Source organism: Balaenoptera borealis, assembly GCF_965194805.1.
Source record: "Balaenoptera borealis genome assembly, chromosome: X".
Taxonomy (NCBI): domain Eukaryota; kingdom Metazoa; phylum Chordata; class Mammalia; order Artiodactyla; family Balaenopteridae; genus Balaenoptera; species Balaenoptera borealis.
The window spans coordinates 15,189,474-15,217,266 of record NC_138881.1 but is presented as its reverse complement, the minus strand read 5'-3'; the positions used below and the strand labels follow the sequence as shown (position 1 = coordinate 15,217,266).

The 27,793-nt window shown below is 39.9% G+C and overlaps 1 protein-coding gene and 1 long non-coding RNA gene across 2 annotated transcripts in view; one reads left to right on the top strand and one right to left on the bottom strand.

Moving 5' to 3' along the window:
• Nucleotides 1-27,793, top strand: part of RAI2 (retinoic acid induced 2) — a 406,186-nt gene that overhangs the window by 16,671 nt on the left and 361,722 nt on the right. The window contains exon 2 of the mRNA XM_082375736.1: nucleotides 4,037-4,184. The gene's annotated coding sequence lies outside the window, so the exon portion shown is untranslated. The remainder of the gene's footprint in view (nucleotides 1-4,036; nucleotides 4,185-27,793) is intronic.
• Nucleotides 12,274-27,793, bottom strand: part of LOC309620018 — an 878,206-nt gene continuing 862,686 nt past the window's right edge. The window contains exon 2 of the long non-coding RNA XR_014239376.1: nucleotides 12,274-12,928. This is a non-coding gene — a long non-coding RNA (uncharacterized lncRNA). The remainder of the gene's footprint in view (nucleotides 12,929-27,793) is intronic.

The following is a 27,793-nucleotide window of genomic DNA, read 5'->3' as shown; positions in this document are numbered from 1 at the left end:
AGAAAGCTTTCGACAAAATTCAACACCCGTTTATGATAAAAACCCTCCAGAAAGTAGGCATAGAGAGAACTTTCCTCAGCATAATAAAGGCAATACATGACAAACCCACAGCCAACATCGTCCTCAATGGTGAAAAACTGAAACCATTTCCACTAAGATCAGGAACAAGACAAAGTTGCCCACTGTCACCACTATTATTCAACATAGTTTTGGAAGTTTTAGCCACAGCAATCAGAGAAGAAAAAGAAATAAAAGGAATCCAAATTGGAAAAGAAGAAGTAAAACTGTCACTGTTTGCAGATGACATGAAACTATAGATGCCTAAGAAATCCTAAAGATGCCACCAGAAAACTACTAGAGCTAATCAATGAATTTGATAAAGTTGCAGGATACAAAATTAATGCACAGAAATCTCTTGCATTCCTATACACTAATGATGAAAAATCTGAAAGTGCAATTAAGAAAACACTGCCCCTTACTACTGCAACAAAAAGAATAAAATACCTAGGAATAAACCTAACTAAGGAGACAAGAGACCTGTATGCAGAAAACTGTAAGACACTGATGAAAGAAATTAAAGATGATACAGATGGAGAGATATACCATGTTCTTGGACTGGAAGAATCAACATTGTGAAAATGACTCTACTACCCAAAGCAATCTACAGATTCAGTGCAATCCCTATCAAACTACAACTGGCATTTTTCACAGAACTAGAACAAAAAATTTCACAATTTCTTTGGAAACACAAAAGACCCCGAATAGCCAAAGCAATCTTGAGAAAGAAAAACGGAGCTGGAGGAATCAGGCTCCCGGACTTCAGACTATCCTACAAAGCTACAGTAATCAAGACAGTATGGTACTGGCACAAAAATAGAAATATAGATCAATGGAACAGGATAGAAAGCCCAGAGGTAAACCCGCACACATATGGTCACCTTATTTTTGATAAAGGAGGCAAGAATATACAATGGAGAAAAGACAGCCTCTTCAGTAAGTTGAGCTGGGAAAACTGGACAGGTACATGTAAAAGAATGAAATTAGAACACTCCCTAACACCATACACAAAAATAAACTCAAAATGGATTAAAGACCTAAATGTAAGGCCAGACACTATCAAACTCCTAGAGGAAAACATAGGCAGAACACTCTATGACGTAAATCACAGTAAGATCCTTTTGACCCACCTCCTAGAGAAATGCAAATAAAAGCAAAAATAAACAAATGGGACCTAATGAAACTTAAAAGCTTTTGCACAGCAAAGGAAACCATAAACAAGATGAAAAGACAACCCTCAGAATGGGAGAACATATTTGCAAATGAATCAACTGACAAAGGATTAATCTCCAAAATTTACTAGCAGCTCATGCAGCTCAATATCAAAAAAACAAACAACCCAATCCAAAAATGGGCAGAAGACCTAAATAGACATTTCTCCAAAGAAGATATACAGATTGCCAACAAACACATGAAGGAATGCTCAACATCATTAATCATTAGAGAAATGCAAATCAAAACTACAATGCTATATCCTCTCACACCAGTCAGAATGGCCATCATCAAAAAATCTAGAAACAATAAGTGCTGAAGAGGGTGTGGAGAAAAGGGAACCCTCTTGCACTGTTGGTGGGAATGTAAATTGATACAGCCACTATGGAGAACAATATGGAGGTTCCTTAAAAAAGTAAAAATAGAACTACCCTATGACCCAGCAATCCCACTACTGGGCATATACCCTGAGAAAACCGTAATTCAAAAAGAGTCATGTACCACAGTGTTCATTGCAGCTCTATTTACAGTAGACAGGACATGGAAGCAACCTAAGTGTCCATCACCAGTTGAATGGATAAAGAAGAAGTGGTACATATATACAATGGAATATTACTCAGCCATAAAAAGGAACGAAATTGAGTTATTTGTAGTGAGGTGGATGGACCTAGAGTCTGTCATACAGAGTGAAGTAAGTCAGAAAGAGAAGAACAAATAGCTGTATGCTAACACATATATATGGAATCTAAAGAAAAAAAAAAGCGGTCATGAAGAACCTAGGGGCAAGACGGGAATAAAGACGCAGACTTACTAGAAAATGGAATTGAGGACACGGGGAGGGGGAAGGGTAAGCTGGGACAAAGTAAGAGAGTGGTAGTGTATATATGGACATATATACACTACGAAATGTAAAATAGATAGCTAGTGGGAAGCAGCCACATAGCACAGGGAGACCAGCTCAATGCTTTGTGACCACCTAGAAGGGTGGGATGGGGAGGGTGGGAGGGAGGGAGATGCAAGAGGGAAGGGATATGGGGATATATGTATATGTATAACTGATTCACTTTGTTGAACAGCAGAAACTAACACACCATTGTAAAGCAATTATACTACAATGAAAACGTTAAATAAATAAATAAATAAAACATGGATACAGAGAGTGGGCAGGTTTGCCCAGACAAGATCGCTGCTTTCATGGAAAGTCTCCAGAGAAAGACCAGTCCCCACTGAAAGTGGCAGTGATGTTGAGTGTTATAATTCCCACCTGGAGACCCGACTGCAGTCTCAAGGTGCCTTTGGAGAGTTGACCTGTGCAGCTTTTTTAGAGCATACATAGGCAAATCATTTGTGACAACCAAAATATGAAGAATTGCTGGGCTTCCCTGGTGGCGCAGTGGTTGAGAATCTGCCTGCCAGTGCAGGGGACACGGGTTTGAGCCCTGGTCTGGGAGGATCCCACATGCCATGGAGCGGCTAGGCCTGTGAGCCACAATTACTGAGCCTGCGCGTCTGGAGCCTGTGCTCCGCAGCAAGAGAGGCTGCGATGATGAGGGGCCCGCGCACTGCGATGAAGAGTGGCCACCACTTGCCGCAACTAGAGAGGGCCCTCGCACAGAAACGAAGACCCAACACAGCCATAAATAAATAAATTAAAAATTAAAAAAAAAAAAAGAATTGCTAACCCCTCCCTGGCCCCATGTCCTCACTAAATTCCAACCTTAAATAGTCTATTCTTCGTTAGTACTTTCTCCCTCTGCAGTAGCCTAGTACAGCCCTTACTCTGTACTGTAAATGGTGTTGTATTGTAAATAAGCCCATTAGTACCCAACTATGCACGCTGGGGTGCTCACTAAATACCGTGTTCATTGGTTATATTTTACCATGAATTCCCTACATTTCAGAAGATCAAAACCAAATGTTAATGACTCAATTTTCTCTGACATTAAGCAATAGGTAGAAATTGTGCAAAACATGGTGCAATTTTTTTTAGTGTGAAAGATTGTCCTCGTTTGAGTTCCTGTGGAAGTAGATCCCAAGACAAGGATTCAAATGCAAATCATTTAATTGAGAGGTTAAGGAAACACTGCAGTGGGGTGAGGAAATGAGACAGGCATGGGAAGGAGCTAATATAGGGTGCTACCAGAGCTTCAGCCTGCTGGGGATCTCTGGGAGGTGGTGTAGGAGACTCAGAGTTCTCCCACCTGAGGGTGAGGAAGCTGAAGCATTTCATATACAAATCCTGTCAGCTCTGGGTTGAGGACTGTTGGGGGAACCTCAATTTTGTAGCACTTTCAGCCTGCTGCCCTGGTGGCAAAAATGGGCTTTATGCTAGTGGGTTAGGGATATGGGTGGGTGCTACAAAGATACTATTGGATATCCAGAATAATATTGCAGTATTTTTTAGCAAGGTCTGGCACTTCTATCATTAAAGAATTGTTTTTTCTGGTGATGGGCAAGAGGCTGGTTTCATTTACTTGAGTTTAGTAGCTAAGAATGACAATACTTTTTCAACCTCACAGGTTTATTGTGAGGATGAAGTGAATTAGTACTATCTGTGAAAGTACAACAGAAATGGAAGATGGCAGTTGAAATTATTTGATTGTTTGCAACTGGATAAAAAAATGAACCAAGGAAAAACAGTAAACTGGAAAATAGAACTATCACAGTTTTTTTCTCATTTTATTGTGTTTTAAGTGGTTTTGCTTCTGAATCCCAAAATGTGGAGTTTCACGTGATTTAGTTTATTTCACGTTTTCTGATTCATCAGAAAGCCTTCTTGGAATCTGACATGTTATCACTTTGGGACTGTTGGCCAGCTGCTCCTGACTTGGCCACATGAAGGCTCAGACTGTTCCAGTCTCTGAACTGAAGAGGACCAACACTGTTAGCATATCTCTCACCGCCATGAATGCAAGGTTAGTATTCTCTTTGTAGTCAATTTTTGTAAATGTTACATGTGATCTCAAAATGAGTGTGTATTCTCTATTCATTGAGTGCAGTATTCTGTGTATGAATATTAGATCAAGCTGTGTTTTTAGTGTGGATTAAATCTTCACTGTTTTTAATGTATGTATATATATTGCCCACCTTATTGATAACTTTTCAAGAGAAGTTAACTGAAAATATTCTATGATGGTGCATCTGTTATAAAAATGTTGCTTTATGTATTTTGAAACTACATTATTCAATGCATACAGGTTCAAAATTGTTATAGCTTCTTGGTAGATTGTTTTTATCATCTAGTGAGGTCCTGCTTTATTCTTACTGTCTTTCTGCTTTAAGTTCTGTTTTGCCAGATATTAATTTTGCTAGATAGATTTTTGTTGTTATTTGTCTAATATATATTTCCCATACATTTTATTTTAGCTTATGTATGTCATTGTGTTTTAGGTCTGCCTCCTATAAATAGCCCATGTCTAGTTTTTGTTTTTCACCCACCAAATGTAAATAGATTTACTTATCTATTAAAGATTAAAAGCATAGATTACAGCTATATTTGGGTTTAATTTTTGCTTTCTTGTTGTTCCGGTTTATTTTTTCATTTTTGTTTTCTTCTGGTTTGGAAGTTATCGATTCTATTTCTTTTTTTATCATTCATTTCTTACTCTCACTTTCCATTGCCTTTTGACCTTTTATGTTGCTGATGAGATGTTTTTTGCAAGGTTGTCTTTCCTTAGCTTGGAATAGAGTAAAAACATGATAAATATTTATCTTCTGGAATAACATTCACTGCATATTTGAGGGTTGTTGCTGTGTACCTAATGACATATAGTGTATGTTGCTTTACTCCCTACTCACAGAGGGTATGGGGCAAATTAGTGAAATCTTCCCAAACTTTCTTTGACATTTCTATCCACAGTACTTGGCTGACCCTCCCTCTTCTTCCCTTTCTCTTTCCTCATGATTTTTCTCGTGGCCTTTGAAAAGGAGCCTTAAATAGTGACAGGAGTTGCAAGAGGTAGCATGAAGGAAAGTTCAGTATATCAAGTTATGAAGCCTCAGCTACCCAATTCTGTAAAGTTAATAGCTTTTAAAGGGAACCTCTTTTTTTCTTTCTCTCCATTTGTGTGACAGCTTTGTCCTGTGACACATGCACCTTCAGCTGACTTTCGGAAGCCTGCTATTCTTGAGGTCATAATTTTGACTGATGGGCCTATAATTAGTAAGTGCTCATTAAGTACTCTGTCCTGAGTATTTCTGTGGGATGGTAAAGAAGGTTCTTAGCAGCTGCCAGGGTGATAACAGTCCTGCCAATTGGCATGACTCCAAAAGTAACCAAAGAACTTTATTAAGATTAAAAGCAAACGAACCAAAGAAGCATAGCAGTAGCTATAGCAGCAACTATGGCAAAGGAGAAAATAGTGTGAAGGCCTCCTAGTCACCAAATCCTTTTTCTCCATAGTGTTCAAAGCTTGATACACTCTCAGTTTTCCTCCCACCCATCTGAAGTCATGCCTGTCTCTACTGACTCTTTGTCCTCCTGCCTCCTAGTTACAGGTGTTTTCCACATGTTGATCTGGAGTCCTTTTCTCTCTTCTGTGATCCTCCCCCACACAGAGCATTCCATTCCATTGGCTTCTAATATAAACTTTACGTTGATGCCTCCCAAATCCACATCTCAGGCTTCTACCTAAACTCCAGTTCCACATCTTTAATTGCCTGCTAAATGTTTTCCCCTAGAGGTCCTTCTGAAGCCTTGACTCAAGTATGACTTGAGTATGACTCACCTAAAGTCATACTCTTTCCTTAAAATCAGCTTCCACACTCTGTGACCCAGCAATTCCACTCTTATATATGTAGCCAAAAGAAATGTGTGCCCAATGCACCAAGAGACATGTGTTAGTGTGTTCATAGAACATGATAGAGACCAAATAGAGATTGACTCAGGAATGCAAAGTTGGGTTAAAATTAGAAAATCTAACAGTTTAATTCATCACATTAATAGAACAAGGGGGGGGATCACATGGTAATTTCAATAGCTGTAGAAATTCATTTGATAATATTAAACATCCTTTAATGGTAGAAACTCTTAGCAAAGTCAGAGAAGAAGGGAACATCCTTAATCTCTAAAAGACTTACTGCAAACATACTAAATGATAAAATGTTGAAAACTTTCCCTTGGAGATCAGGAACAAGACAAGAATGCCCTGATAACCACTGCAATTCAACATTGTTCAGAGTGTTCTGGCCAGGGCACAAAGCAAGAAAAAGGCATGAGAATTGTAAAGAAAGAAACAGAAAACTGTCATTATTTGCATATATGATTATATTCATAGAAAATCCAAGTGATTTGGCGGATAAACTATTGGAATTAATAAGAGAATTTTAGCACAGTCCCTGGATGTGAAAGCTCAATACCCCAAAATCCAATATGTTTCTCTATACCAGCAAGAAACAGAAAATGAAATTAATACAAAATACCAAGAAATAAATATAATAAAGGATGTGCAAGATTCTACAGAAAAAAATGATAAAACCTTATTCTCAGACATTAAAGGAGTATAAGAACAGGGAGATATACAGTAGTAAATATGAGAAAAAAAGATGTCCATTCTCCCCAAATTCATTTCTAAATTTAATGTAATACCAGTTAATGTTTTTTGGTGGAACTTGACAAACTGATTTTAAAATTCATATGGAAATATAAAAGGCCAAGGATAGGCATTACCCTTTTGAAGCAGAGGAATAAGGGAGAAAACTTGATCCATTGGATAAGAAGACTGTTATAAATCTATAGTAATCAAGACAATATATTACTTTTTCAGGGATAGAAAAATAGACCATGAAATAGAATGAATAAACCAGAAACATATCCACATATAAGGTCAATATTTGATATATGTTGCACTATAGAAGAGAAATGTCAATCCTTAGAATAAATAGTACTGAGACAATGGGTAACTGTAATTAAATTAAACCTCTATCTCACACCATATCCCCACATCTATTCAAGGTGTATTGAAAACTTGAACATGAAAAATCAAAAAGTTCCTAAAAGATAATATAAAATATCTTCATGAGGTTGGGGGGTAGGGATGAATTGCATAAACAAGATACAAAAGATACCTATTCATAAGGAAAGGGGAAATATTGATAAATTAGATATTAACTTTAAGAATTTCTGTTTATTAAAGAACACTGTAAGAGTGAAAAGGTAAATCACAGGGTGAGGGAAGGTATTTGCAGCTCACGAAACTGACAAAACTGGTATTTTGGCGTATTAAGAAGTCTCATGTAGGCAAGTCCTTGGGAAAAGGATGGGGGTGGTGCTGACAGACAAATTTGGGGAAAACTGAGACCAAGGAACTTTTGCCTCATTTACTGCTTGAAAGTTTTAGAGGAGTCTGCTGGACAGAGACCCTTTGCCAACATGGGATGGCTCAGCCTAATAAAGAGAGGCATTGTCAGACATAGTGAGTGTCTTAGGTCATGTTCACTAGAAGCAGAGCTTGAGACAGGGATTCCAGTGCATGCTCTTTATTGGAGGAATGCTCTCAGGAGAAGGGGAATGAGGGAAGTGGGATAGGGCAGGGGAAGGTGCTAAGCAAGGATGTGTTCTTAGCTTCAGCCTGAACCCATAGGGAGTTCTGTAGCATGAATTGCACCACAGAGCTGTTTCCCCTTGAGGCAAGGAGGCCAGAATTCCATACCTCTATGGCATTTAGTCACTGGCTGTGGGCTGTACCCCAAAGGTGGGGGTGAGCATAGCTTCCTAAGCAAAAGTGGCTTCTGCTCAGCTGGGGGAAATTCTCCAAAGAAGGGGGCATTTGTAAGCTATTAGCAACCATCACACAACATCTGGAGGGATGGGTGAATTGGTTTGTAAAAGGCATCACTGTGGAGCACCAAGAGTGTCCTCCGCAGTGAGGACCTGGTTAGCATGTCTGAGTCAATCTCAGTTCCCATGTGGTGTGGATCGTATGTTGGAGCCCAGAAGCCTGCGTGAGGCTGGACCTTACAGGGCACAGTGATCTAGAGCAGAGGATAAAGGGTGAGCTCGTTCTCAGAGGGTGAGGAGGAGGTTGCGACAGGGACTCAGAGGGATTTCTAGAGATGAGATTGAAACAGCCACAGGGAGAGGGTCAATATTCTCCTAGAACACTGAGCCAAAAAACAAAACCAGAAACAGATCACAAGTTCACCAGCTGCCAATGCTGACCTTAAGGCCTGCAGGGAACACAGCGCAAGAGAATATAAGGACACCTTCTCTCTAAGACCAACCCCATTTTCATCATCCAGGCTCTAGCCTCGAGAAGACCCTAGGGCTTGGAAATAAGTGCCGTTGGGGTTTGTGAAGAATAATATATTAGGTTTTTAAGAAATAAACTACATTTACACTGCATATCTGAATTGTAGTGTAAGTGAAATTTCAACACCCACTTTAAAACACATTATGTCCACTAGATTGTTACAGTCAGACACATAAATGGAGTAAACAAAAGTTTGACCTTTGACAACAAGATTGTAAACCCTTTGAGAGCAAAGTGGTGAAGCCCACACAGTGAAGTGTTAATAATTCTCTTTTATCTCATTATTTCCCCTAATGAGATTTGAAACTCATCCTCTTTTGTTTCAACCCACACGTGTTACCAAGAGCCCCTGGTAAAATTCAAAAGACACCATGGAAAAGGAAACTTGACTAGAAATTGCATTGGGATATCTGTTACTGATTTAGAGAAAAATCATTTTAGACCCACACCTTACACCACAGTGCCAGATGAATAAAATACGTATAAGAAATTAATTCATAAGGAAAAACATTGAACTTTATGAGGTCTCTGGAACTCTCTATAAGTTTCATAAGCTTTTTAAAAAATTTTATTTTTTATTTATTTATTTTTGGCTGTGTTGGGTCTTCATTGCTGTGCGTGGGCTTCCTCTAGTTGCGGCGAGCGGGGACTACTCTTTGTTGTGGTATGCGGGCTTCTCATTGCAGTGGCTTCTCTTTGTCGCAGAGCACAGGCTCTAGGCACGCGGGCTTCAGTAGTTGTGGCATAAGGGTTCAGTAGTTGTGTCTCGCAGGCTCTAGAGCACAGGCTCAGTAGTTGTGGCGCACAGGCTTAGTGGCTCCGCGGCACGTGGGATCTTCCCGGACCAGGGCTCTAACCCGTGTCCCCTGCATTGGCAGGTGGATTCTTAATCACTGCACCACCAGGGAAGTCCCAAGTTTTATAAGCTTTAAAGTGAAAAAACATCAAAATTATAACTGACAATTTCTGACTACATAAAAATTTAAAGCTTTGTATACAAGAAACTAAAAAACACAGGGGAAATATTTTTAACAAATATGGAAAACAGGTTTAATATCTTAGGAAAATTCAAAAGAAAGCATTAATACCCCAATAATAAAGAAGAAAAAGACTGACAATTCCAAATGAGGACCTATGCTAAGTAAAGAAATATATGGGAAAGTGTTAAACTTTTTACTTCAACCTTAAACAAGTTCTTATTGAGTATAATATTATGGGCCAGATACAGTTCTAGGTACTAGTCTTTGAAGAATACAAAGCAAATTACTAATTTGATACTAGCAAAACTGATACTTTCATACACTGCTGATGGAAGTAAAAATTACACAATCCCCATTGAATTTGGCCATACCTATCAAGTGATAGTATTGTTTTAAGTCAGGAATTCTACTTTGGGGAACATATCTCCAAAGGAAAAAGTAATCCCAAGAGGGGAAGAAAACATATGCCTGAAGATGTTCATCACATTGTATTTTATAAAGAGAGAGAGAGAGAGAGAGAGAGAGAAAATATATATGAAAGCGCTTAAAATATTTAGCATTTTTATTGAAGGTTTCTCAAATTAATTTTTCTGTATAATCTTTTTTTCATAGAATATCTATTAAGTTTCTTGAGAACATGCCTTCTGGAAGAAGGGAGCCCCTCATTTTGGTTATCTTCCTCTTAGGGTTATAAAATTAATGATGTGGTTCATTTGGCAATAAGGTTTCAGTTGGATGAAAAGTTTGGAGCTCAGGCCCACCTAAGCACTAGCCTTTCACCAAGGTGAGAGAGAGAGCTTCTAGAACATAAACAAAGAGGATGAAGTCCCTTGATTATGTACTTTTCTAGATTTTCTGAGGTGTGAGCATCTCATGTGGCCTTTAGTAAGGCTAGATAAGACAGCTCCAACCTACCTACTGGACACAGGCCCTGAACTTCTCAGAAAGAATGAGAATGAATCTCTTATTCTATAGAAACTAAGACATGCATAGAAAGGACAAGACCCCTTTATCAGCTAGAGGGGTCAGAAGGAAGGGCAAACTACCTGATTGGGCCTCAGAATAAATAATCTCAGACCAATGGCACTCACTAGGATCTCTCCAAGGTCCTGAACAACTGCCTGCATCTCTACAGCCTAATAGAACCTTCCTCTCACTAGTGTCTCTCACCTTAAGGATTCACTACCTCTGCTTGCCTTGGCACTTGCCCTCTGGCCTCTGACTCCCTGACACAATCTGTCTATGACCATACCTAATGGTACTTCAGTCACTGTCTGTTCTCTGCATGTACTGGCAGCTTCATTTATCAGGTTCCTTCTAAAGGAAGTCTGTTTGAGGCTATGTCAGTAATAGAGAATATATGCTTTATTAATTCTTGGTTGTACTATCAGGAGGAGAGGGAACACAGGAGAGGTGATTTTCAGATATGAGTGCTCTTAGATCAGTAAAGCCTAGTATCTGTCACTGTATTTGGTTGTTGCTGGGATGCTTGAGAAAGGAACTACAAGATCACATAGAGGAAACAAAAAGAGGAGACCATCAGAGAGTGGAGAGATATAAAGAGCCTGTCATACTTTTCAGTCCTTCAATTACTGGATTACAAACATGGTGCCTTACATATGGTTGGTGCTGTAAAGAAATGAATATTAAACTAAGCACTAGAAGAACAAAATTCTAGTTCTCTCTCTCTCTCTCTTTAAAAACTAACTATTTGTGTAACATTGGGTAAATCATTTAAGTTCTCTGTATTAACGTAGGGTAACTGCTGCAACAAATCACCCCCAAACTCCAATCACATAAAACAACATAAGCTTATTTCTCACTCACACAACAATCCAATACATACTCCTGGTTGTCTGGCTTTCCTGGACAGCTCTCTTGAGTCTCCAAGTGGTGACTCAAACTTCTTCCATATTGTAGCTTTGCTGTCCTCTGAGTTCTTGGAGTAATTGTCATTCAGTTAGCCACTGAGGAAAGAGAATAGGAAGCTTATATATTGGAGGGTTTTATGGGTCAGGCCATGAAATGGTACACATCACTTCTACCCACATTCTATTGGACAGGAATCATCACATGTTCACACCTAACTTCAAGGGATCTTGGGAAATGTAGTCTTGCTATGTGCCAAAAAAGAAAAGGAACACAGTTTGGTAAATAACTGGCCAGTCTCTACCATAGTCTCTGGGTTCTGGTTTCCTCAACTGTAAAATGATGCAAATAATATCTGCCCTTCCTTCTGCATTGAGTTATTGTGAAGATCAAAGGAGATTATCTGTGTGAAAATGGCTTGAAAACTGTAAATCAACATATACAGGAAGGGAATCATTATTGCTTGGCTTACCTATCTTTGAATGTTAATTTTAGGAGTGAAAGAAAGATGTTCTTTCTTTGGTAAGACTCTTTATAGTTGATCCCAGTATATACCAAGTACAAGTATATGTAACAGGGTAATATATTTTTTCATGTGGGGTAAAAATAGAGATTGTAAATGGACCTTTGACATTTCATAATTTGAATGCCTTGATAGAAGTATACTAGGATGAAATTAAGGGAAAGTGCCATTTTGCATTCAAGCCTAATTTCTTGCCAGGCTCCTTAAGATGCTATAACCTCCCAGACAATAAAACTACCACAGGTTTGATAATGCATGGTAAGTTCTATCATCTTTGACATTCTTCCCTGGACTGGTTATTGGAAGTAAGATATCTATTATGACTTTTGTATATGACATCCAATTATTCATATATAAACAATGAACATACACACACAGATCCTTTTTTTTTTTTTTTAACATCTTTATTGAAGTATAATTGCCTTACAATAGTGTGTTAGCTTCTGCCTTATAACAAAGTGAATCAGTTATACATATACAATATGTTCCCATTTCTCTTCCCTCTTGCATCTCCCTCCCTCCCACCCTCCCCATCCCACCCCTCTAGGTGGTCACAAAGCACCGAGCTGATCTCCCTGTGCTATGCGGCTGCTTCCCACTAGCTATCTATTTTACATTTGGTAGTGTATATATGTCCATGACACTCTCTTACCCTGTCACATCTCACCCCACCCCCTCCCCATATCCTCAAGTCCATTCTCTAGTAGGTCTGTGTCTTTATTCCCGTCTTGCCACTAGGTTCTTCATGGCCTTTTTTTTTTTATTTTTTCCTTAGATTCCGTATATATGTGTTAGCATACTGTATTTGTTTTTCTCTTTCTGACTTACTTCACTCTGTATGACAGACTCTAACTCCATCCACCTCATTACAAATACCTCCATTTCATTTCTTTTTATGGCTGAGTAATATTCCATTGTATATATGTGCCACATCTTCTTTATCCATTCGTCTGTCGATGGACATTTAGGTTGCTTCCAGGTCCTGGTTATTGTAAATAGAGCTGCAATGAACATTGTGGTACATGACACTTTTTGACCTATGGTTTTCTCAGGGTATATGCCCAGTAGTGGGATTGCTGGGTCGTATGGTAGTTCTATTTGTAGTTTTTTAAGGAACCTCCATACTGTTCTCCATAGTGGCTGTATCAATTTACATTCCCACCAACAGTGCAAGAGTGTTCCCTTTCCTCCACACCCTCTCCAGCATTTATTGTTTCTAGATTTTTTGATGATGGCCATTCTGACCGGTGTGAGATGATATCTCATTGTAGTTTTGATTTGCATTTCTCTAATGCTTAATGATGTTGAGCATTCTTTCATGTGTCTGTAGGCCATCTGTATATCTTCTTTGGAGAAATGTCTATTTAGGTCTTCTGCCCATTTTTGGATTGGGTTGTTCGTTTTTTTGTTATTGAGCTGCATGAGCTGCTTGTAAATCTTGGAGATTAATCCTTTGTCAGTTGCTTCATTTGCAAATATTTTCTCCCATTCTAAGGGTTGTCTTTTGGTCTTGTTTATGGTTTCCTTTGCTGTGCAAAAGCTTTTAAGTTTCATTAGGTCCCATTTGTTTATTTGTGTTCTTATTTCCATTTCTCTGGGAGCTGGGTCAAAAAGAATCTTGCTGTGATGTATGTCATAGAGTGTTCTGCCTATGTTTTCCTCTAAGAGTTTGATAGTGTCTGGCCTTACACTTAGGTCTTTAATCCATTTTGAGTTTATTTTTGTGTATGGTGTTAGGGAGTGTTCTAATTTCATTCTTTTACATGTAACTGTCCAGTTTTCCCAGCACCACTTATTGAAGAGACTGTCTTTTCTCCATTGTATATCCTTGCCTCCTTTGTCATAGATTAGTTGACCATAGGTGCGTGGGTTAATCTCTGGGCTTTCTATCTTGTTCCATTGATCTATGTTTCTGTTTTTGTGCCAGTACCATATTGTCTTGATTACTGTAGCTTTGTAGTATAGTCTGAAGTCAGGGAGTCTGATTCCTCCAGCTCCATTTTTTTCCCTCAAGACTGCTTTGGCTATTCGGGGTCTTTTGTGTCTCCATACAAATTTTAAGATGATTTGTTCTAGCTCCGTAAAAAATGCCATTGGTAATTTGATAGGGATTGCATTGAATCTGTAGATTGCTTTGGGTAGTATACTCATTTTCACAATGTTGATTCTTCCAATCCAAGAACATGGTATATCTCTCCATCTGTTGGTATCATCTTTAATTTCTTTCATCAGTGTCTTATAGTTTTCTGCATACAGATCTTTTGTCTCCCTAGGTAGGTTTATTCCTAGGTATTTTATTCTTTTTGTTGCAATGGTAAATGGGAGTGTTTCCATAATTTCTCTTTCAGATTTTTCATCATTAGTGTATAAGAATGCAAGAGATTTCTGTGCATTAATTTTGTATCCTGCAACTTTACCATATTCATTAATTAGCTCTAGCAGTTTTCTGGTGGCAGTTTTAGGATTCTCTGTGTATAGTATCATGTCATCCACAAACAGTGACAGTTTTACTTCTTCTTTTCCAATTTGGATTCCTTTTATTTCTTTTTCTTCTCTGATTGCCGTGGCTAGGACTTCCAGAACTATGTTGAATAATAGTGGTGAGAGTGGACATCCTTGTCTCGTTCCTGATCTTAGAGGAAATGCTTTCAGTTTTTCACCATTGAGAATGATGTTTGCTGTGGGTTTGTCATATATGGCCTTTATTATGTTGAGGTAGGTTCCCTCTATGCCCACTTTCTGGAGAGTTTTTATCAGAAATGGGTGTTGAATTTTGTCAAAAGCTTTTTCTGCATCTATTGAGATGATCATATGGTTTTTATTCTTCAATTTGTTAATATGGTGTATCACATTGATTGATTTGCGTATATTGAAGAATCCTTGCATCCCTGGGATAAATCCCACTTGATCGTGGTGTATGATCCTTTTAATGTGTTGTTGGATTCTGTTTGCTAGTATTTTGTTGAGGATTTTTGCATCTATATTCATCAGTGAAATTAGTCTGTAATTTTCTTTTTTTGTAGTGTCTTTGTCTGGTTTTGGTATCAGGGTGATGGTGGCCTCATAGAATGAGTTTGGGAGTGTTCCTTCCTCTGCAATTTTTTGGAAGAGTTTGAGAATGATGGGTGTCAGCTCTTCTCTAAATGTTTGATAGAATTCACCTGTGAAGCCATCTGGTCCTGGACTTTTGTTTGTTGGAAGATTTTTAATCACAGTTTCAATTTCATTACTTGTGATTGGTCTGTTCATATTTTCTGTTTCTTCCTGGTTCAGTCTTGGAAGGTTATACCTTTCTAAGAATTTGTCCATTTCTTCCAGGTTGTCCATTTTATTGGCATAAAGTTGCTTGTAGTAGTCTCTTAGGATGCTTTGTATTTCTGCAGTGTCTGTTGTAACTTCTCCGTTTTCATTTCTGATTTTATTGATTTGAGTCCTCTCCCTCTTTTTCTTGATGAGTCTGGCTAATGGCTTATCAATTTTGTTTATCTTCTCAAAGAACCAACTTTTAGTTTTATTGATCTTTGCTATTGTTTTCTTTGTTTCTATTTCATTTATTTCTGCTCTGATCTTTATGATTTCTTTCCTTCTACTAACTTTGGGTTTTGTTTGTTCTTCTTTCTCTAGTTCCTCTAGGTGTAAGGTTAGATTGTTTACTTTAGATTTGTCTTGTTTCTTTAGGTAGGCTTGTATAGCTATAAACTTCCCTCTTAGAACTGCTTTTGCTGCATCCCATAGGTTTTGGGTCGTCGTGTTTTCATTGTCATTTGTCTCTAGGTATTTTTTTATTTCCTCTTTGATTTCTTCAGTGATCTCTTGGTTATTTAGTAACGTATTGTTTAGCCTCCATGTGTTTGTCTTTTTTACCTTTTTTTCCCTGTAATTCATTTCTAATCTCATAGCGTTGTGGTCAGAAAAGATGCTTGATATGATTTCAGTTTTCTTAAATTTACTGAGGCTTGATTTGTGGCCCAAGATGTGATCTATCCTGGAGAATGTTCCGTGCGCACTTGAGAAGAACGTGTAATCTGCTGTTTTTGGATGGAATGTCCTATATATATCAATTAAATCTCTCTGGTCTATTGTGTCATTTAAAGCTTCTGTTTCCTTATTTATTTTCATTTTGGATGATCTGTCCATTGGTGTAAGTGAGATGTTAAAGTCCCCCACTATTACTGTGTTACTGTCGATTTCCTCTTTTATAGCTGTTAGCAGTTGCCTCATGTATTGAGGTGCTCCTATGTTGGGTGCATATATATTTATAATTGTTATATCTTCTTCTTGGATTGATCCCTGGATCATTATGTAGTGTCCTTCCTTGTCTCTTGTAACATTCTTTATTTTAAAGTCTATTTTATCTGATATGAGTATAGCTACTCCAGCTTTCTTTTGATTTCCATTTGCATGGAATATCTTTTTCCATCCCCTCACTTTCAGTCTGTATGTGTCCCTAGGTCTAAAGTGGGTCTCTTGTAGAAAGCATATATATGGGTCTTGTTTTTGTATCCATTCAGCCAGTCTATGTCTTTTGGTTGGGGCATTTAATCCATTCACGTTTAAGGTAATTATCGATATGTATGTTCCTATGACCATTTTCTTAATTGTTTTGGGTTTGTTTTTGTAGGTCCTTTTCTTCTCTTGTGTTTCCCACTTAGAGAAATTCCTTTAGCATTTGTTGTAGAGCTGGTTTGGTGGTGCTGAATTCTCTTAGCTTTTGCTTGTCTGTAAAGCTTTTGATTTCTCCATCAAATCTAAATGAGATCCTTGCCGGGTAGAGTAATCTTGGTTGTAGGTTCTTCCCTTTCATCACTTTAAGTATATCATGCCACTCCCTTCTGGCTTGCAGAGTTTCTGCTGAGAAATCAGCTGTTAACCTTATGGGAGTTCCCTTGTATGTTATTTGTCGTTTTTCCCTTGCTGCTTTCAATAATTTTTCTTTGTCTTTAATTTTTGCCACTTTGATTACTATGTGTCTCGGCGTGTTTCTCCTTGGGTTTATTCTGTATGGGACTCTCTGCGCTTCCTGGACTTGGGTGGCTATTTCCTTTCCCATGTTAGGGAAGTTTTCGACTATAATCTCTTCAAATATTTTCTCTGGTCCTTTCTCTCTTTCTTCTCCTTCTGGGACCCCTATAATGCGAATGTTGTTGCGTTTAATGTTGTCCCAGAGGTCTCTTAGGCTGTCTTCATTTCTTTTCATTCTTTTTTCTTTATTCTGTTCCACAGCAGTGAATTCCACCATTCTGTCTTCCAGGTCACTTATCCGTTCTTCTGCCTCAGTTATTCTGCTATTGATTCCTTCTAGTGTAGTTTTCATTTCAGTTATTGTATTGGTCATCTCTGTTTGTTTGTTCTTTAATTCTTCTAGGTCTTTGTTAATCATTTCTTGCATCTTCTCAATCTTTGCCTCCATTCTTATTCCGAGGTCCTGGATCATCTTCACTATCATTATTCTGAATTCTTTTTCTGGAAGGTTGCCTATCTCCACTTCTTTTAGTTGTTTTTCTGGGGTTTTTTCTTGTTCCTTCATCTGGTACATAGCCCTGTGCCTTTTCATCTTCTCTATCTTTCTGTAACTGTGGTTTTTGGTCCACAGGCTGCAGGATTGTAGTTTTTCTTGCTTCTGCTGTCTGCCCTCTGGTGGTTGAGGCTATCTAAGAGGCTTGATGGGAGGCTCTGGTGGTGGGTAGAGCTGACTGTTGCTGTGGCGGTCAGAGCTCAGTAAAACCTTAATCCACTTGACTGTTGATGGGTGGGGCTGGGTTCCCTCCCTGTTGGTTGTTTTGCCTGAGGCAACCCAACACTGGAGCCTACCCGTGCTCTTTGGTGGGGTTAATGGCAGACTCTGGGAGGGCTCACGCCAAGGAGCACTTCCCAGAACCTCTGCTGCCAGTGTCCTTATCCCCATGGTGAAACAGAGCCACCACCCGCCTCTGCAGGAGACCCCCCAACACCAGCAGGTAGGTCTGGTTCAGTCTCCCCCAGGGTCACTGCTCCTTCCCCTGGGTCCCGATGCACACATTACTTTGTGTGTGCCCTCCAAGAGTGGGGTCTCTGTTTCCCCCAGTCCTGTCAAAGTCCTGCAATCAATTCCCACTAGGCTTCAAAGTCTGATTCTCTAGGAATTCCTCCTCCCGTTGCCGGACCCCCAGGTTGGGAAGCCTGACGTGGGGCTCAGAACCTTCACTCCAGTGGGTGGACTTCTGTGGTATAAGTGTTCGCCAGCCTGTGAGTCACCCACCCAGCAGTTATGGGATTTGATTTTAGTCTGATTGCGCCCCTCCTACCATCTCACTGTGGCTTCTCCTCTGTCCTTGGACGTGGGGTATCCTCCTTGGTGAAGTCCAGGGTCTTCCTGTCAATGATTGTCCTGCAGCCAGTTGTGATTCTGGTGCTATCGCAAGAGGGAGTGAGAGCACGTCCTTCTACTCCGCCATCTTGGTTAATCCTCTCTCCTGAATATTCTTTAATTCTAGTGTCTGCTTTATAACACAGTGAATCAGTTATACATATACGTATGTTCCCATATCTCTTCCCTCTTGCATCTCCCTCCCTCCCACCCTCCCTATCCCACCCCTCTACGTGGTCACAAAGCACTGAGCTGATCTCCCAGTGCTACGCGGCTGCTTCCCACTAGCTATCTATTTTACGTTTGGTAGTGTATATATGTCCATGACACTCTCTGACTTCGTCCCAGCTTACCCCTCCCCCTCCCTGTGTCCTCAAGTCCATTCTCTACATCTGCGTCTTTATTCCTGTCCTGCCCCTAGGTTCTTCAGAACCTTTTTTTTTTTAGATTCCATATATATGTGTTAGCATACTGTATTTGTTTTTCTCTTTCTAACTTACTTCACTCTGTATGACAGACTCTAGGTCCATCCACCTCACTACAAATAACTCCATTTCGTTTCTTTTTATGGCTGAGTCATATTCCATTGTATATATGTGCCACATCTTCTTTATCCATTCATCTGTCGATGGACACTTAGGTTGCTTCCATGTCCTGGCTATTGTAAATAGAGCTGCAATGAACATTGTGGTACATGACTCTTTTTGAATTATGGTTTTCTCAGGGTATATGCCCAGTAGTGGGATTGCTGGGTCGTATGGTAGTTCTAATTTTAGTTTTTTTTTTAAAAATTAATTAATTTATTTTATTTATTTTTGGCTGTGTTGGGTCTTCGTTTCTGTGCAAGGGCTTTCTCTAGTTGCGGTGAGTGGGGGCCACTCTTCATCGCGGTGCGCGGGCCTCTCACTGTCATGGCCTCTCTTATTGCGGAGCACAGGCTCCAGACACGCAGGCTCAGTAATTGTGGCTCATGGGCCTAGTTGCTCTGCGGCATGTGGGAACTTCCCAGGCCAGGGCTCGAACCCGTGTCCCCTGCATTGGCAGGCAGATTCTCAACCACGGTGCCACCAGGGAAGCCCCTATTTTTAGTTTTTTAAGGAACCTCCATACTGTTTTCCATAGTGGCTGTATCAATTTACATTCCCACCAACAGTGCAAGAGGGTTCCCTTTTCTCCACACCCTCTCCAGCATTTATTGTTTCTAGATTTTTTGATGATGGCCATTCTGACTGGTGTGGGATGATATCTCATTGTAGTTTTGATTTGCATTTCTCTAATGATTAATGATGTTGAGCATTCTTTAATGTGTTTGTTGGCAATCTGTATATCTTTGGAGAAATGTCTATTTAGGTCTTCTGCCCATTTTTGGATTGGGTTGTTTGGTTTTTTGATATTGAGCTGCATGAGCTGCTTGTAAATTTTGGAGACTAAACCTTTGTCAGTTGCTTTATTTGCAAATATTTTCTCCCATTCTGAGGGTTGTCTTTTCATCTTGTTTATGGTTTCCTTTGCTGTGCAAAAGCTTTTAAATTTTGTTAGGTGCCATTTGTTTATTTTTGTTTTTATTTGCATTTCTCTAGGAGGTGGGTCAAAAAGGATCTTGCTGTGATTTATGTCATAGAGTGTTCTGCCTATGTTTTTCTCTAGGAGTTTGATAGTGTCTGGCCTTACCTTTAGGTCTTTAATCCATTTTGAGTTTATTTTTGTGTATGGTGTTAGGGAGTGTTCTAATTTCATACTTTTACATGTACCTGTCCAGTTTTCCCAGCAGCACTTATTGAAGAGACTGTCTTTTCTCCATTGTATATTCTTGCCTCCTTTATCAAAGATAAGGTGACCGTATGTGCATGGGTTTATCTCTGGGCTTTCTATCCTGTTCCATTGATCTATATTTCTGTTTTTGTGCCAGTACCATACTGTCTTGATTACTGCAGCTTTGTAGTATAGTCTGAAGTCAGGGAGCCTGATTCCTCCAGCTCCATTTTTCGTTCTCAAGATTGCTTTGGCTATTCGGGGTCTTTTGTGTTTCCAAAGAAATTGTGAAATTTTTTGTTCTAGTTCTGTGAAAAATGCCAGTGGTAGTTTGATAAGGATTGCATTGAATGTGTAGATTGCTTTGGGTAGTATAGTCATTTTCACAATGTTGATTCTTCCAATCCAAGAACATGGTATATCTCTCCATCTGTTTGTATCATCTTTGATTTCTTTCATCAGTGTCTTATAGTTTTCTGCATACAATTCTTTTGTCTCCTTAGGTAGGTTTATTCCTAGATATTTTATTCTTTTTGTTGCAGTGGTAAATGGGAGTGTTTTCTTAATTTCACGTTCAGATTTTTCATACTTAGTATATAGGAATGCCAGAGATTTCTGTGCATTCATTTTGTATCCTGCTACTTTACCAAATTCATTGATTAGCTCTAGGAGTTTTCTGGTAGCATCTTTAGGATTCTCTATGTATAGTATCATGTCATCTGCAAACAGTGACAGCTTTACTTCTTCTTTTCCAATTTGGATTCCTTTTATTTCTTTTTCTTCTCTGATTGCTGTGGGTAAAACTTCCAAAACTATGTTGAATAATAGTGGTGAGAGTAGGCAACCTTGTCTTGTTCCTGATCTTAGTGGAAATGGTTTCAGTTTTTCACCATTGAGGATGATGTTGGCTGTGGGTTTGTCATATATGGCCTTTATTATGTTGAGGAAAGTTCTCTCTATGCCTACTTTCTGCAGGGCTTTTATCATAAATCGGTGTTGAATTTTGTCGAAAGCTTTCTCTGCATCGATTGAGATGATCATATGGTTTTTCTCCTTCAATTTGTTAGTATGGTGTATCACATTGATTGATTTGCGTATATTGAAGAATCCTTGCATTCCTGGAAGAAACCCCACTTGATCATGGTGTATGATCCTTTTAATGTGCTGTTGGATTCTGTTTGCTAGTATTTTGTTGAGGATTTTTGCATCTATGTTCATCAGTGATATTGGCCTGTAGTTTTCTTTGTGACATCTTTGTCTGGTTTTGGTATCAGGGTGATGGTGGCCTCATAGAATGAGTTTGGGAGTGTTCCTCCCTCTGCTATATTTTGGAAGAGTTTGAGAAGGATAGGTGTTAGCTCTTCTCTAAATGTTTGATAGAATTCGCCTGTGAAGCCATCTGGTCCTGGGCTTTTGTTTGTTGGAAGATTTTTAATCACAGTTTCAATTTCAGTGCTTGTGATTGGTCTGTTCATATTTTCTATTTCTTCCTGGTTCAGTCTCGGAAGGTTGTGCATTTCTAAGAATTTGTCCATTTCTTCCAGGTTGTCCATTTTATTGGCATAGAGTTGCTTGTAGTAATCTCTCATAATCCTTTGTATTTCTGCAGTGTCAGTTGTTACTTCTTCTTTTTAATATGTAATTCTACTGATTCCAGTCTTCTCCCTTTTCTTCTTGATGAGTCTGGCTAACGGTTTATCAATTTTGTTTATCTTCTCAAAGAACCAGCTTTTAGTTTTATTGATCTTTGCTATCGTTTCCTTCATTTCTTTTCCATTTATTTCGGATCTGATCTTTATGATTTCTTTCCTTCTGCTAACTTTGGGGGTTTTTTGTTCTTCTTTCTCTAATTGCTTTAGGTGCAAGGTTAGGGTGTTTATTTGAGATGTTTCCTGTTTCTTAAGGTAGGATTGTATTCCTGTAAACTTCCCTCTTAGAACTGCTTTTGCTGCATCCCATAGGTTTTGGGCCATCATGTCTCCATTGTCATTTGTTTCTAGGTATGTTTTGATTTCCTGTATGATTCCTTCAGTGATCACTTGGTTATTAAGTAGTGTATTGTGTAGCCTCCATGTGTTTGTATTTTTTAGAGATCTTTTCCTGTAGTTGATATCTAGTCTCATAGCGTTGTGGTTGGAAAAGATACTTGATACGATTTCAGTTTTCTTCAATTTACCAAGGCTTGATTTGTGACCCAAGATATGATCTATCCTGGAGAATGTTCCATGAGCACTTGAGAAGAATGTGTTTTCTGTTGTTTTTGGATGGAATGTCCTATAAGTATCAATTAAGTCCATCTTGTTTAATGTATCATTTAAAGTTTGTGTTTCCTTATTTTTTTTCATTTTGGATGATCTGTCCATTGGTGAAAGTGGGGTGTTAAAGTCCCCTACTATGATTGTGTTACTGTCGCTTTCCCCTTTTATGGCTGTTAGTATTTGCCTTATGTATTGAGGTGCTCCTATGTTGGGTGCATAAATATTTACAATTGTTATATCTTCTTCTTGGATCGATCCCTTGATCATTATGTAGTGTCCTTCTTTGTCTCTTGTAATAGTCTTTATTTTAAAGTCTATTTTGTCTGATATGAGAATTGCTACTCCAGCTTTCTTTTGATTTCCATTTGTATGGAATATCTTTTTCCATCCCCTCACTTTCAGTCTGTATGTGTCCCTAGGTCTGAAGTGGGTCTCTTGTAGACAGCATATATACGGGTCTTGTTTTTGTATCCGTTCAGCGAGTCTGTGTCTTTTGGTGGGAGCATTTAATCCATTTACATTTAAGGTAATTATTGATATGTATGTTCGTATTACCATTTTCTTAATTGTTTTGGGTTTGTTATTGTAGGTCTTTTCCTTCTCTTGTGTTTCCTGCATAGAGAAGTTCCTTTAGCATTTGTTGTAAAGCTGGTTTGGTGGTGCTGAACTCTCTTAGCTTTTGCTTGTTTGTAAAGGCTTTAATTTCTCCATCAAATCTGAATGAGATCCTTGCTGGGTAGTGTAACCTTGGTTGTAGGTTTTTCTCCTTCATCACTTTAAATATGTCCTGCCACTCCCTTCTGGCTTGCAGAGTTTCTGCTGAAAGTTCCGCTGTTAACCTTATGGGGATACCCTTGTGTGTTATTTGTTGTTTTTCCCTTGCTGCTTTTAATATGTTTTCTTTGTATTTAATTTTTGATGGTTTGATTAATATGTGTTTTGGCGTGTTTCTCCTTGGATTTATCCTGTATGGGACTCTCTGTGCTTCCAGGACTTGATTAACTATTTCCTTACCCATATTAGGGAAGTTTTCAACTATAATCTCTTCAAATATTTTCTCAGTCCCTTTCTTTTTCTCTTCTTCTGGGACCCCTATAATTCGAATGTTGGTGCGTTTAATGTTGTCCCAGAGGTCTCTGAGACTGTCCTCAATTCTTTTCATTCTTTTTTCTTTATTCTGCTCTGCAGTAATTATTTGCACTATTTTATCTTCCAGGTCACTTATCCGTTCTTCTGCCTCAGTTATTCTGCTATTGATCCCTTCTAGAGAATTTTTAGTTTAATTTATTGTGTTGTTCATCATTGTTTGTTTGCTCTTTAGTTCTTCTAGGTCCTTGTTAAACGTTTCTTGTATTTTCTCTATTCTATTTCCAAGATTTTGGATCATCTTTACTATCATTATTCTGAATTCTTTTTCAGGTAGACTACCTATTTCCTCTTCATTTGTTAGGTCTGGTGGGCTTTTACCTTGCTCCTTCATCTGTGTGTTTTTCTGTCTTCTCATTTTGCTTAGCTTACTGTGTTTCGGGGTCTCCTTTTTGCTGGCTGCAGGTTTGTAGTTCCCGTTGTTTTTGGTGTCTGTCCCCCATGGCTAAGGTTGATTCAGTGGGTTGTGTAGGCTTCCTGGTGGAGGGGACTAGTGCCTGTGTTCTGGTGAATGAGGCTGGATCTTGTCTTTCTGGTGGGCAGGTGCACGTCTGGTGGTGTGTTTTGGAGTGTCTGTGGCCTTAGTACGATTTTAGGCAGCCTCTCTGCTAATGGATGGGGCTGTGTTCCTGTCTTGCTAGTTGTTTGGCATAGGGTGTCCAGCACTGTAGCTTGCTGGTCGTTGAGTGAAGCTGGGTCTTGGCATTGAGATGGAGATCTCTGGGAGATTTTCGCCGTTTGATATTACGTGGAGCTGGGAGGTCTCTGGTGGACCAGTGTCCTGAAGTTGGCTCTCCCACCACAGAGGCACATTTCTGCCTCCTGGCTGGAGCACCAAGAGCCTTTCATCCACACGGCTCAGAATAAAAGGGAGAAAAAATAGAAAGAAAGAGGATAAAATAAAATAAAATAAAATAAAGTAAGATAGAATAAAATAGTTATTAAAATTAAAAATTAAAAAATAATTATTAAGAAAAAAAGAAAAAAAAATTTTTAAGTAAAAAAAAAAAAAAAGGATGGACAGAACCCTAGGACATATGGTGAAAGCAAAGCTATACAGACAAAATCTCACAGAGAAGCATGCACATTCACACTCACAAAAAGAGAAACAGGGGAAAAAAATAATATATCTTGCTTCCAAAGTCCACCTCCTCAATTTGGGATGATTTGTTGTCTATTCAGGTATTCCACAGATGCAGGTACATCAAGTTGTGTGTGGAGCTTTAATCCGCTGCTTCTGAGGCTGCTGGGAGAAATTTCCCTTTCTCTTCTTTGTTCGCACAGCTCCTGGGGTTCAGCTTTGGATTTGGACCCGCCTCTGCGTGTAGGTCGCCTGAGGGCGTCCATTCTTCGCTCACACAGAACGGGGTTAAAGGAGCAGCTGCTTTGGGGGCTCTGGCTCACTCAGGCCGGGGGGAGGGAGGGGTACGGAGTGCGGGGCGAGCCTGCGGCGGCAGAGGCTGGCATGACGTTGCACCAGCCTGAGGCGTGCCGTGCGTTCTCCCGGGGAAGTTGTCCCTGGATCACGGGACCCTGGCAGTGGCGGGCTGCACAGGCTCCCAGGAGGGGCGGTGTGGAGAGTGACCTGTGCTCGCACACAGGCTTCTTGGTGGCGGCAGCAGCAGCCTTAGCATCTCATGCCTGTCTCTGGGGTCCACGCTGATAGCCGCGGCTCGTGCCCGTCTCTGGAGCTCCTTAAAGCGGCGCTCTTCATCCCCTCTCCTCACGCACCAGGAAACATAGAGGCAAGTAAAAGTCTCTTGTCTCTTCGGCAGCTCCAGAGCTTTTCCCAGACTCCCTCCCCACTAGCTGCGGTGCACTAGCCCCTTCAGGCTGTGTTCACACCGCCAACCCCAGTCCTCTCCCTGGGGTCTAACCTCCGAAGCCCGAGCCTCAGGTCCCAGCACCCGCCCGCCCCGGCGGCTGAGCAGACAAGCCTCTCGGGCTGGTGAGTGCTGGTCGGCGCTGAGCCTCCATGCAGGAATCTCTCCGCTTTGCCCTCCGCACCCCTGTGGCTGCGCTCTCCTCCGTGGCTCCGAAGCTTCCCGCCTCCGCCACCCGCAGTCTCCGCCCACGAAGGGGCTTCCTAGTGTGTGGAAACCTTTCCTCCTTCACAGCTCCCTCCCACTGGTGCATGTCCCATCCCTATTCTTTGTCTCTGTTTTTCCTTTTTTCTTTTGCCCTACCCAGGTGCGTGGGGAGTTTCTTGCTGTTTGGGAGGTCTGAGGTCTTCTGCCAGCGTTCAGTAGGTGTTCTATAGGAGCAGTTCCACGTGTAGATGTATTTCTGATGTATCTGTGGGGAGGAAGGTGATCTCCGCGTCTTACTCTTCTGCCACCTTGGAGCTCCTCCATATTTATTTATTTATTTGGCTGCGCCAGGTCTTCTTTGTGGCATGTGGGATTTTCATTTGCAACATGCAGGATCTTTAGTTGTGGCATGCGATCTCTTAGTTGCGGCATGTGGGATGTAGTTCCCTGACCAGGGATCGAACCGGGGCCCCTGCATTGGGAGCACAGAGTCTTAGCCACTGGACCACCAGGGACGTCCCAACATGCCAATGATTTCTGAACACCGATCACTTTTTAGTTTCATTATGTTTTGACCTGAAGCTAGTACCAGCCATCTGGGAAGGGCTGTTATTTAAGCAAACATCGCTCAGCCAATTGGACTGAGGCACTGGATCATGCTGAACTATGAGATTTCTTATAGGGATGAAAGGAAATAATAAGAAATCACAGTAGCTAGGAATATACTTTGAGACCCAGCTTAGTCTTCTGAAAGGAGAAAAAGAAAGACATTTGTTTGAAACTCTGGGGCCTTAGGGTAGTTCACCAGAGCATACTAAACCTTAGGAATAATGTCTAATTTATTTTAGAGCAGACCAAACTCACTGCTTAAAAAATCAAAGCAAAGATAGCTCTGTTCTCAGTACGTGTAAGATAACTGAATGTGAACATGCCCTAAAGGAAATTAGACTGCACAGAATCATGCATTCTGGTGCAATGTGGTATTAACTTGAAAATACTGAGCCTTGGGTTTTGTGGAAGGAAACAGAAGTTGGGATGTGAAATGAAGCAAAGAAAGAGATGCTCTTGGAAATATAAATTGCTATAAAATGAAAGCAGTGTCTAATCAAATAAGGGCCTTCTACAGATAGACTGTCCCTCACATCTGGGTATCTTGCCTATCTATTATCAGGAGAAAAAAATGGGTCAGGGAATTATAGCAAAGCTATCTCTTTCAGGTGGACAAACTTTGAAAGAATTAAAAACAGCCTCTTTTCTAGTGCCTCTCAGTGGGCATGTCTTTTTTTTTGTTTTTTTTTATTAAAAAAAACTCCTTATACCAGGCATTTCCCAGCTACATATCTACTTGGATTTCATTCTGGTCTGTGTTCTGCTTATCTTATGTGTCTCATGAAACTATGCAAATTGGTGCCAAACCCAAGCATACTAAAACTACTGGAGTCAGATTGTACCCACCACTTATTCACTGACTGCTTGCATTAGTGAAGAGGAGGTGGTTTTGCTTTCAAAAGGATTTGAGTATTGATATGTTATACTTGGAACAAAAGTTTCCCCCTTTTCAGGACAATACACATGCATCTTCCCAGATATTATGATGAGGGAGACATGGGGAAATGTAAAGATAATATGAGAGAGTGGAGGAAGAACTGGGATTCGGGGGTTCAGGAAACCTGGAATCTTACTGTCTCTCACTGAATCTAGGAACTTGGCAAGTGGCTGATCCCTCTGAGCCTCCATTTTCCCATTTTCATGATAATAGTATTAAACAGTTAAGTGGCAGGGTGGTATAGTGGGCAAGTGCACTCACTCCAGAGAGATCGCCAGGGTTCAAATTTCTGGCTCTGCTGTTGTTACCTGTAACACTTCTATGTCTCAGGGTTTTTTTGTTTGTTTGTTTTTGTTTTTTCTGATTTTATATCTAGCTGAAGCTTGAACTGTGTTACTGGTTGTAGAATGTTCCATTTTCCTTTTTTAAAAAAATTAATAAACTTTATTTTTTAGGGAAATTCTAGTTTCACAGAAAAACTGAGTGGAAAGTACAGAGTTCCCATATACCCCGTGGCCCCACACATGCCCAGTGTCCCCCGCTATCAACAATCAGTGTTATAGTTGATGAACCTACATTGACACATCATAATCCCCCAAAGACCACAGTTTACTTTAGGGTTCACTTTTGGTGTTATACATTCTATGGGTTTGAACAAATGTATAATGACATGTATCCACCATTGTAGTATACAGAATAGCTTCACTGCTCTAAAAATACTCTGTGCTCTGGCTTTTCATTCCTCTCTCCCTGCCAACGCCTGGCAACCACTGATATTTTTACTGTGTCCATACCGTACTTTTGCCTTTTCCAGAATGGCATAG